The sequence below is a fragment of the Phacochoerus africanus genome, chromosome 7, assembly GCF_016906955.1.
Source record: "Phacochoerus africanus isolate WHEZ1 chromosome 7, ROS_Pafr_v1, whole genome shotgun sequence".
Taxonomy (NCBI): Eukaryota; Metazoa; Chordata; class Mammalia; order Artiodactyla; family Suidae; genus Phacochoerus; species Phacochoerus africanus.
Window position 1 is genome coordinate 22,820,469 of NC_062550.1, and position 9,747 is coordinate 22,830,215.

Sequence of the window (9,747 nt, forward strand, 5' to 3'; positions counted from 1 at the left end):
GTCCACGTCTTTTGTCTCTTTAGGTCGGTTTACACCTAGGTATTTTATTCTTTTGGATGTGATGGTAAATGGGATTGCTTCCCTAATTTCTCTTTCTGCTCTTTCATTGTTAGTATATAGAAATGCCATCGATTTCTGTGTATTAATTTTGTATCCTTTGACTTTGCCAAATTCATGGATGCGCTCTAACAGTTTTCTGGTGTTTTTTTCCAAATTCGTGGATGAGCTCTAACAGTTTTCTGGTATGGTCTTTAGGATTCTCTAGGTATAGTATCATGTCATCTGCAAATAGTGATAGTTTTACTTCTTCCTTTCCAATTTGGATTTCTTCTATTTCTTTTACTTCTCTGATTGCTGTAGCTAGGACTTCCAAAACTATGTTGACTAGTAGTGGGGAGAGCAGACATCCTTGTCTTGTTCCTGATCTTAGTGGGAATTCTTTCAGCTTTTCACCATTGAGAATGATGTTCACTGTGGGTTTGTCGTATATGGCCTTTATCATGTTGAGGTAGGTTCCCATTATGCCCACTTTCTGAAGGGTTTTTATCAGAAGTGAGTGTTGGATTTTGTCAGAGGCTTTTTCCGCACCTATTGAGAGGATCATATGGTTTTGATTCTTCAGTTTGTTAATGTGGTGTATCACACTGATGGATTTGCAGATATTGAAGAACCCTTGCATCCCTGGGATAAATCCCACTTGATCATGATGTACAATCCTTTTAATGTATTGTTGGGTGCAGTTTGCTAGTATTTTGTTGAGGATTTTTGCACTGATGGTCATCAGTGATATTGGCCTGTAGTTTTCTTTTTTTGTGGAGTCTTTGTCTGGTTTTGGTACCAGGGTGACTGTGGCCTCATCAAATGAGTTTGGGAGTATCGCTTCCTCTGCAATTTTTTGAACAAGTTTCAGAAGGATAGGTGTTAGCTCTTCTCTAAATGTTTGATAAAATTTATAAACACTTCCTATCACTCAAAACCAAAAAAACAACTCCATCAAAAAAAAATGGGCAGAAAATCTAAACAGACAATTCTCCAAAGAAAACATACAGATGGCCGAGAAACACATGAAAAGATGTTCAGCGTCACTCATTATGAGAGAAATGCAAATCAAAACCACTATGAGGTACCACCTTACACCAGCCAGAATGGCCATGATCAAAAATCTACAAACAATAAGTGCTGGAGAGGGTGTGGAGAAATAGGAACCATATTACACTGTTGGTGGGATTGTCAATTGGTGCAACCACTGTGGAAAACAGTATGCAGATTCCTCAGTAAACTAAACAGAGAACTACCATTTGATCCAGCAATCCCACTCCTGGGCATCTATCCAGAGGAAACCATGACTCGAAAAAACACATGTACTCCAGTGTTCACTGCAGCACTATTTGCAATAGCCAAGACATGGAAACAACCTAAATGTCCATCGATGGAGGAATGGTTCAAGAAGCTGTGGTACATATACACAATGGAATATTACTCAGCCATTAAAAAGAACGAAATACCAGCATTTTTAGCAACGTGGATGGACCTAAAAACTATCATGCTAACTGAAGTCAGTCAGACAATGAGACACCAACATCAAGTGCTATCACTGACATGTGGAATCTGAAAAAAAGGACACAATGAACTTCTTTCAGGACAGATACTGACCCACAGACTTTGAAAACCTTATGGTTTCCAAAGGAGATAGTTTAGGGGGTTGAGAGATGCACTGGTGGTGTGGGATGGAAATCCTATAAAATTGGATTGTGATGATCATTGTACATCTATAAATGTAATAAATTCATTGAGTAATAAAAAAAGAACAAAAAATAAATAAATAAAATGTCTGTCATCTACTAATTTACCAACGAGGATGTTCTGTAACCTAAGATGTCCCCATTCTAACTTTGTCCCACTCCCAGGCAAGTTAAAATTACATCATCTGTCTTCCCTGTTATCTCAGTTTGCCTATGAAAATTTACTTTACATTATATCTGTTAAAACCACTACATTGACCACTTTATCCTGAAACCCCAAATAGTTTACTACTGCTGCAGTTTTTGGTTTGTTTTTTATTAAATTGGGCCTCTAACAAGTAGCACAACTTTTAGATACAGGTACAACTTATTTCCTGAGTGAGCTTCACCTAAAATGCTTTCAGTTTTTTGCTCTAGTAAAGTAAAAAGAATAAAAAATACATTAAAGTAAGATCTTAATTTTGTTGACTACTACCTAAATTACCAACACTTGTAGGTGTTTTGAATAAATCATGTAATTATGGAAATAACAGTATAATATAATTATTATTAGTGTCATACATAACAGCAAAAGATAGTTCCATGAGACTAAGTTCAATATGAAAGATACAAACTAAAAATAGTGAGTATTTAAACCCAGGAATGCTTCATGTTTGTTATTCCAATAGGAAAGCTTGATGTCTTTACACATTTATCTGAAGCCTATTCTCCAGACATTGCTTAGAAGTTTAGTAGAGGACATTTATTTTCTTTATATTTTGAGAATGTACACTGAAATATATTAATTATATTCCTTTTACCCAGCTTGCAACGATCCTTACCTAAACTTTCCTGCTTTTCAGCTTTTAATAGCTTCTTGCCTCAAAATCAGTTAACTTGTCCTGATCCCTCTAAGTTCTTAATTTAAATATCTCCTTTCTTAAGAACATTGTATGTCTTTTCCGAGCACACTCAATTCTCTGGGAAAATTCACCACTGATATGTTGTCTTTGGAGTAAATAAATGGCTTCTATCCTATAAAGATCATTGTAACTTGACAATTATCTGCCCCAAAATTTAGCTGTTTTGAGTTAGCTTTTCCAAAATAAATTCTTTTTTCTTTTTACCTTTTTGTCTGTCTGTCTGTCTGTCTAGGGCTGCACCTGCAGCATATGGAAAGTCCCAGGCTAGGGGTCAAATCAGAGCTAAACCATAGCCAAAGCAATGGGATCTGAGCCACCCCTGCGACTTACATCACAGCTGAAGGCAATACCAGATCCTTAATCCAGTGAGTGAGGCCAGGGATAGAACTTGCATCCTCATGGATACCAGTCAGGTTTGTTACAGCTCAGCCATGATGGGAACTCCCCCAAAATAAATTCTGGTAGATATGTTCTACTTTATCTGATTATGGTGATAGTCTTGTTTTTGTTCATTCATCAAATTAGTCTTCCTGAAGCTAAATAAAATGCCTATGATTAGAAGACTCTTATTTGTTACTCAAAATAAAACTATGGATACTACCATGCTTTTTCTCAAGAAGTTTCTCAGCTTATGATCAATTAAACAATGACGTAAAATTCTTTCTCCTCCAATTAAAAATTTTATTTGTGAATTTCTTATTTGAAAGACAATGTTGATATTTTATTAAGGTGGAAATAATTTAAGGTTAAATCCTATTAGCATTAATAAATGATTAGAGTCTCTAAAAGGCACAGATAATCCATGCAAAAAATGTCATAAGCAATAATCTGTTTTCTTCTGAATTTCACAAATGTATTTTCCTACAATTTAGAATGTATTTTTCATGTTTAAGGCTCTCTTTTTCAATATGGCATAATAACTATATTCAAATTTTTTTAAAAATCACTTCATTTTTTATTAATGGGTTATAATTTGAAATTTATAGTTGCAGATACTCTCTTTTCTCATTTAATTTACTAAGATTAAGTTATTTATGTTATTAATTGTGAAAAGTTGAATTAAACTTTTGATTGTGATCAAACTACTTGATATATTCTTTTCCTGGCAATCTGAATTTGAAAATCATTTGCCTATGTTTAACTCTTATTGCCACCATCACATTTTTATTTTACATTCTATCCCCGACTCTTTTATTGGTTTGCTGATCACCAACTCAGTAACCTTTCCCTCTCAGAATCTACCTTTGTAAATTAATGGATCATCTTTTTAATGTCATTGTAATGAATATCAATAATATATAGAATGATTGATCACTGCCTTCTTAATATAATTTATTTGCCCTGGTTAAATGAGCCATTATTATGTGTGTTTCTCTGATCAAAGAGTAGTTCTTACTTCTTTTGCTGGTTCCTCCTGTGACTGATTCCTAACTTATAGGATTCCCAGTACACTAGGGTTCCATCTAAATGTCTTTATTCTCTTTTATACTCCACTGATTTTCTATAATGATGGATCACGTCTTACTAGAGACACATGCAGAGAGAGAAAGGGATAGAGAGAAACAACTGAAAATTTTCCAGAAGGATTGACAAATGCCAAAATATATGTTGAAGAAGCTCAGAGAACATAAGCAGGGGGACAATAGGTACATCAGTTTAAAATTGATGAAGAACCAAGGCAAAAATGTTGAAGGCATTCAAGTGAAAAAAATGTATTACATACAGATGATCAAGAATAATATTTAAGCCTGGGTTCTCATCAGAAACAATACAAGCCAAGACAATCGAGCGATAACCTAGAGTTGCACATACAAAAATGACGAGAAAGAAAAGGTTTCTCAGGCTAAAACTGAGGGACTGCATTGTCAACAAACCTACCCGACAAGAAATGATTTCCTATGGATGAAAACAAAATAATATAACTAAAAAAATTTTAAATGTTCTCAAATAAATGAAGAGCTTCAAAATTGGAATAAAACAAGGTGAAATATAATATTTAATTGCTCCGAAATATACGTGACTAATACAGCAATGATAATATATCAAATGTCTACAGGAAATTGAAATATTTGGCAAAATGTCAAAAGGGATGAGGGGGATGGACTGGGACTATATGGTTATAAATTCCCTCTCCCTCATTTGAACTGGGAGAATATTTTGAGGTAGACACAGATTATTTTGAAATATGTATTCTAGACCACTGAACAAAACAAAAAGTTTTTAAATTCCTCACATATTGGCAAATTAGAAAACATTCTTTTAAATATACTATTAGGGTGTAAGTTTCAAGGATACATTAAAAATTTATAGACATTGAATCCATAGTGATATAAATAAATATGAGAGAAGAAAGAAATCTTCCTTACTAATGAAGTCCGCGTGATAACGGCAAATACTTCTTCCAGAAATGGGGACTTATTTATCCCTCTCTCCTCCTTTGATATGGATTATCTTAGTGATTCACTCCCAAGAAAAAAGTATAAACAGGAAAAAAATAGCCTTTTTTTTTTTAAACTGGAAAACCTTTCCTTAAACAATTTATCAAGGAAACTGTAAACTTCTTTGTGTTGTTTTGCTTTTCACAAGAAAGGGTATTTTAAGGGTTGCATCGAGAAATGAATTGCAAATTAAAATTTTCCCATTTAGTAACCACTCACAGTGAGCCCAGAGAATGTTATAACAGCATTTATATTCTATACTTTGTTCATGTTTATGTGTGCTAGGCACTATTCTAAGTGACATAAAAACAAACAAACAGTGATCTCAGTAATTTTGTCACTCATTCTTCTTACACAGATGACGAAAAAGAGGTGTAGAGAGTTTAACAATTTTTCCCATTTTCCAGTGGTTTTTAACTTACAAATTAAAGATGACTCCACATGTAGTTTTCTTAGCAAAACACGCTATCTAATCTATTTAAATTCATCATGATTTTTTCTTTTTTTTTGCTGATCCCAATTATTAAAAAATGAAACAAAATGAGTTTCGTTTGGGTTATCAAGGAAGATGACATTCCAGGTCCTAGTCCACAGCTACACTTAGGAAAAAACTGAGAGTGTTAAAATGATAAGTAGTTCCTAATAAATGAGAGAACGAGATGAGTCTTCCAAAGGAAAAAAAAAAAAAACATTAAAGCTGACCAATGGCTGAAAGGGAACCTGAATAAAGGCAAGAAAATTTAATTAAAACGTTTCACGCAAATCCTTCTCCATTTTCTCTTGTGCCAATATCCTGAGGTATTTTCTTGAGGAAATACAGTAAAAAGAAATTTTCTGAGGACATGAGGGGAAAAAAATTTACTTTTATTTCAGTGTTTTAATTCAGATAAAATTCATGTAACAAACATTTCACCTAAAATGGTGAAATATTTAAAATACTATTTAAAATAGTTTTAGTATATTTACCATGTTGTGCAAGCATCACTATTATATAATTCCAGAGCATTTTCATCATCAAGAAGAAATCTCACCTCCTTAAATAGCAATTCCCTTCCCTCTCCACAACTCTGGACAACCACTAATCTGCTTTCTGTTTCTATAGACTTGTCTATTCGAGACATTACACATAAGTGGAATCACACAGTATGTGGACTTTTGTGTCTGACTTTCTTCACCAGAAAAATGTTTTCAGGGTTCATCCATGCAGTAACATGAATCTATACTTTTTTCCTTTGTCTGGCCAAATAATGTCTCATTGTACATATATACCACCTTTTGTTTATCTGTTCATCCCTTAAAGGATATTTGAGATGTGTCTACCTTTCAGCTATCATGCCTGGTTCTTCTATGAATATTTTCATACAAGTTTTTGTGGAAATATGTTTTCAACTCCTAGAAATAGAATTTCTTATTTGTATGGTAACTCAATATTTAACTTTTTAAGGAAGTGCCAAACTGTCTTATAAATAGCTACACCACTTTACAGTCCCACCAGCAATTCTGTACATCATCAACACTTTTTATTTTATATGTATATCTTCACAGCTATGAAGTGGTATGTCATTGTGGTTAGATTTGTGTTTTTTTAATGACTGCTAGTCTTGGGTTTGGTAGCTTTTTTCTTTTTCTTTTTTTTTAGATTTTGTTGAGGTAGAGTTGATTATAATGTAGTTTTTAGTAGGTTTTTTTTTAAGAGCTTATTACAAAGCAAACTCTCTGTGGATAGAGGCTTTCAGATATGAATATAATAAGGTTGACCTACTTTCCATGAAAAGCAGCTGGAAAATAGTGTTCGCTTAAAAATTGCAAAGTGAATCAGAATGCAAAGCTGAACTTAAATTATTTCTAATAGGGCCACATGGATAATAGTTATACCATCAAATGCCTTAGGGATTTTTTAAATTTGCATTTCTCTTATGTCATGTTGTGTCCAATATGGAAACCTATATATTTTAGGGATTTCTTTGTAGATTTTTTTTAATTGAACAGGATAACAATAAATCTCTTAAAAGGTATTAAAATACAAGTGAGTTTTTTAAGGAGTAAGCAGAGAAGAAGTCCCCAAAAGACCCAACTTTAAAAAAAACCAAAAAATTGATTTCATTAATACCAGATATGCAAGTGTTTAGTAGTTTCCCCCACTTTATTCTCCAAAATATCTCCAGAACCAGCTACCTGAGCTTAGCATACATGTCCACTCTCGCATTTTACCTCTCAATGAATTTATAAGACTAGCTCTCCATGCTGTTTTCCTAACTCCAGCATCTAAAAACCTGTCCTCAATATAGTTAACACAGCAATCTTTCTTAAATAAAAATCTGGTCACAGAGATTCTTAGATTCAAATGAAAGCTCTCAATGAACCACCTGCCTCATAATCACCTACAGACCATAATTCTCCACTGTACTCCAGGCAAGATGAGAATAGTTTTTATGGATGAGAATATGGACTTTGCATTTAAAAAGCTAACCTGGTGGGTGATTCCTATTCATTCCATTTTTCAGGACTTTACACCTACCAGATAAAGTCAAGTATAATTTAGTCCATATACCTGTTTGTGATTTGAAGACCCCTTTTTTTTTCTTTCCTTTTTAACTGTTGTCTCCACTAAGGCAACCATTGCCTCCAGGTCTTGAGAGTTCTAGATCAGATAGATGTAGATCTAGAGTCACCTTATACAGAGAGTCTCATATCATTCTGAAAGTAACCTTTTAAATTATTATACATGGCACCTATATTGTAACTAGAGAAACTTAGCAACAAAGATTATGAGAAGCTTGATTTGTCTTGTTTTAGGCTCACACATAGGTCTTGTTTTAAATCTTGGATGATTGGTCCAAAAGGCTATTCTCAGAATTATCAGGCTTGTGATATTGGCCAGTGGCATATGAAGTACTTCCCAGAGCCCCAGTTATAGTACATGATGTTATACTCATGTCTATATAATTTTCTTATGATTAATTTGTGATTAAAATATGTTTCTTCTAGAAGTCAGTCCAATGTTTTGTAGAATAAATGATAAATAACGTCTCTGATGATAACTTGAAGAAAAAAAAACTCTTATTGTAAAAAGTAAAGAATACTAATTATAAACATCAATAGAAAGAAAAGGTGTATTGTGCCGAAAGACTTAGTTAAAATTTTATAAGACTAAGTAATTGAAGGACAGATTAAGGAAACTAAAGAATGAATAGCAACTTTTCATTTATATTTTCTCCAAGGTTTTATAATAATAAATCTTACTGAAAAAGAACGGAAATCTTTTGGACTGTATCCTTGAAGGCTTGTTTCACTTGCTGGTTCCTTAGAGTGTAAATGAAGGGATTTAATAAAGGGGCCACTGAGGTATAGATAACAGCTACTCCTTTGGATAAAGTCACCCTTTCCTTTGCTGATGGCTTCACGTAAATAAAGATACAGCTGCCATAAGTAAGGGAGACTACAATCATGTGAGAAGAGCAAGTGGAGAAAGCCTTTGTCCTTTTCTGGGCAGAGGGGATTTTTAGAATGGTCTTGATAATATATGTGTAGGAAAAAAATCACTGACAGCAACGTGACCATGAGTGTTATAGCAGCTGAGGCAAATGAAATCAATTCAATGATATGAGTGTCTGTGCAAGAAATCTGCAGCACAGGGGAAGTGTCACATATGAAATGATCAATTACTTTGGAAGCACAGAATTCCAGTTTCAATCCCAAGACCAGTGGTGGAAAGGTAATCAGAAAGCCAGCTGCCCATGAACTGAGTACAAGTTGATAGCACACTTTTTTGGTCATAATGATTGGGTAATATAGGGGTTTGCAGATTGCTACATATCAATCAAAAGACATGGCAGCTAGCAGGTAAAATTCTGTAACACCTAATAAGAAAAAGAAGAATAACTGAGATGCACAACCATTGTAGGAAATTATTTTGTTTTTAGTCACAATGGTTATCAAGAATCTGGGAATGCAGACTGTGGTTAATGAAACTTCCAAGGAGGAGAAGTTTTGGAGGAAAAAATACATGGGAGTCTTGAGGTGGGGATCCAGCAAGATAAGAAGGATGATGGATAAGTTCCCCATCACACTCAGCATATAGTTTAGAAAGAGAAATATAAAAATCACAGTTTGTAACTGTGGGTCATCAGTCAGTCCTAGGAGAATGAACTCTATTTCTCTTGACTGGTTCTTCATTTCAGTTTTGAGTCCTATTAAATAGACGTAAAGAAACAACTAAAAAAGCTGATGTAACAGGACTTCGTAAGAACTACAGACATAGAAAAAAAACATACTCAGAAATGTAAATAAGTTTAAATGGTTGATCAATTTCACAAGACAAAGGATACCTAAAACTATATCACAGATTAACCTAAACATCATCTATTTTGCTGCTCTATTTAAGCCACAGTTACATTTCTAACTATACTAAATTCTTTCTCCCCATTTCAACTTGAAAGACAATTCGAATTTTAGTTGACCATTTCCAAATGAGCTAGTTCTTCTTTACATATTCTAAATAAAGAGAACAAAAGTATTACTTGAAATGTCTTTTCTATGTGTATTTCCTAAATTTCCAAAAACGTTTTTATGTCTATTAAATTATGCCAGTGTCAATTTGAAATGTTAATTTTAAAAATCCTTAGCTCATCAAAAGAGTTTTTAGATTTATGAAGCTCGTGAAAA

The 9,747-nt window shown here is 33.7% G+C and overlaps 1 pseudogene; it reads right to left on the reverse strand.

Moving 5' to 3' along the window:
- Positions 1 to 3,406: 3,406 nt before the first annotated feature.
- On the reverse strand, positions 3,407 to 9,266 carry LOC125130346 (olfactory receptor 6C6-like; annotated as a pseudogene).
- Positions 9,267 to 9,747: the final 481 nt, after the last annotated feature.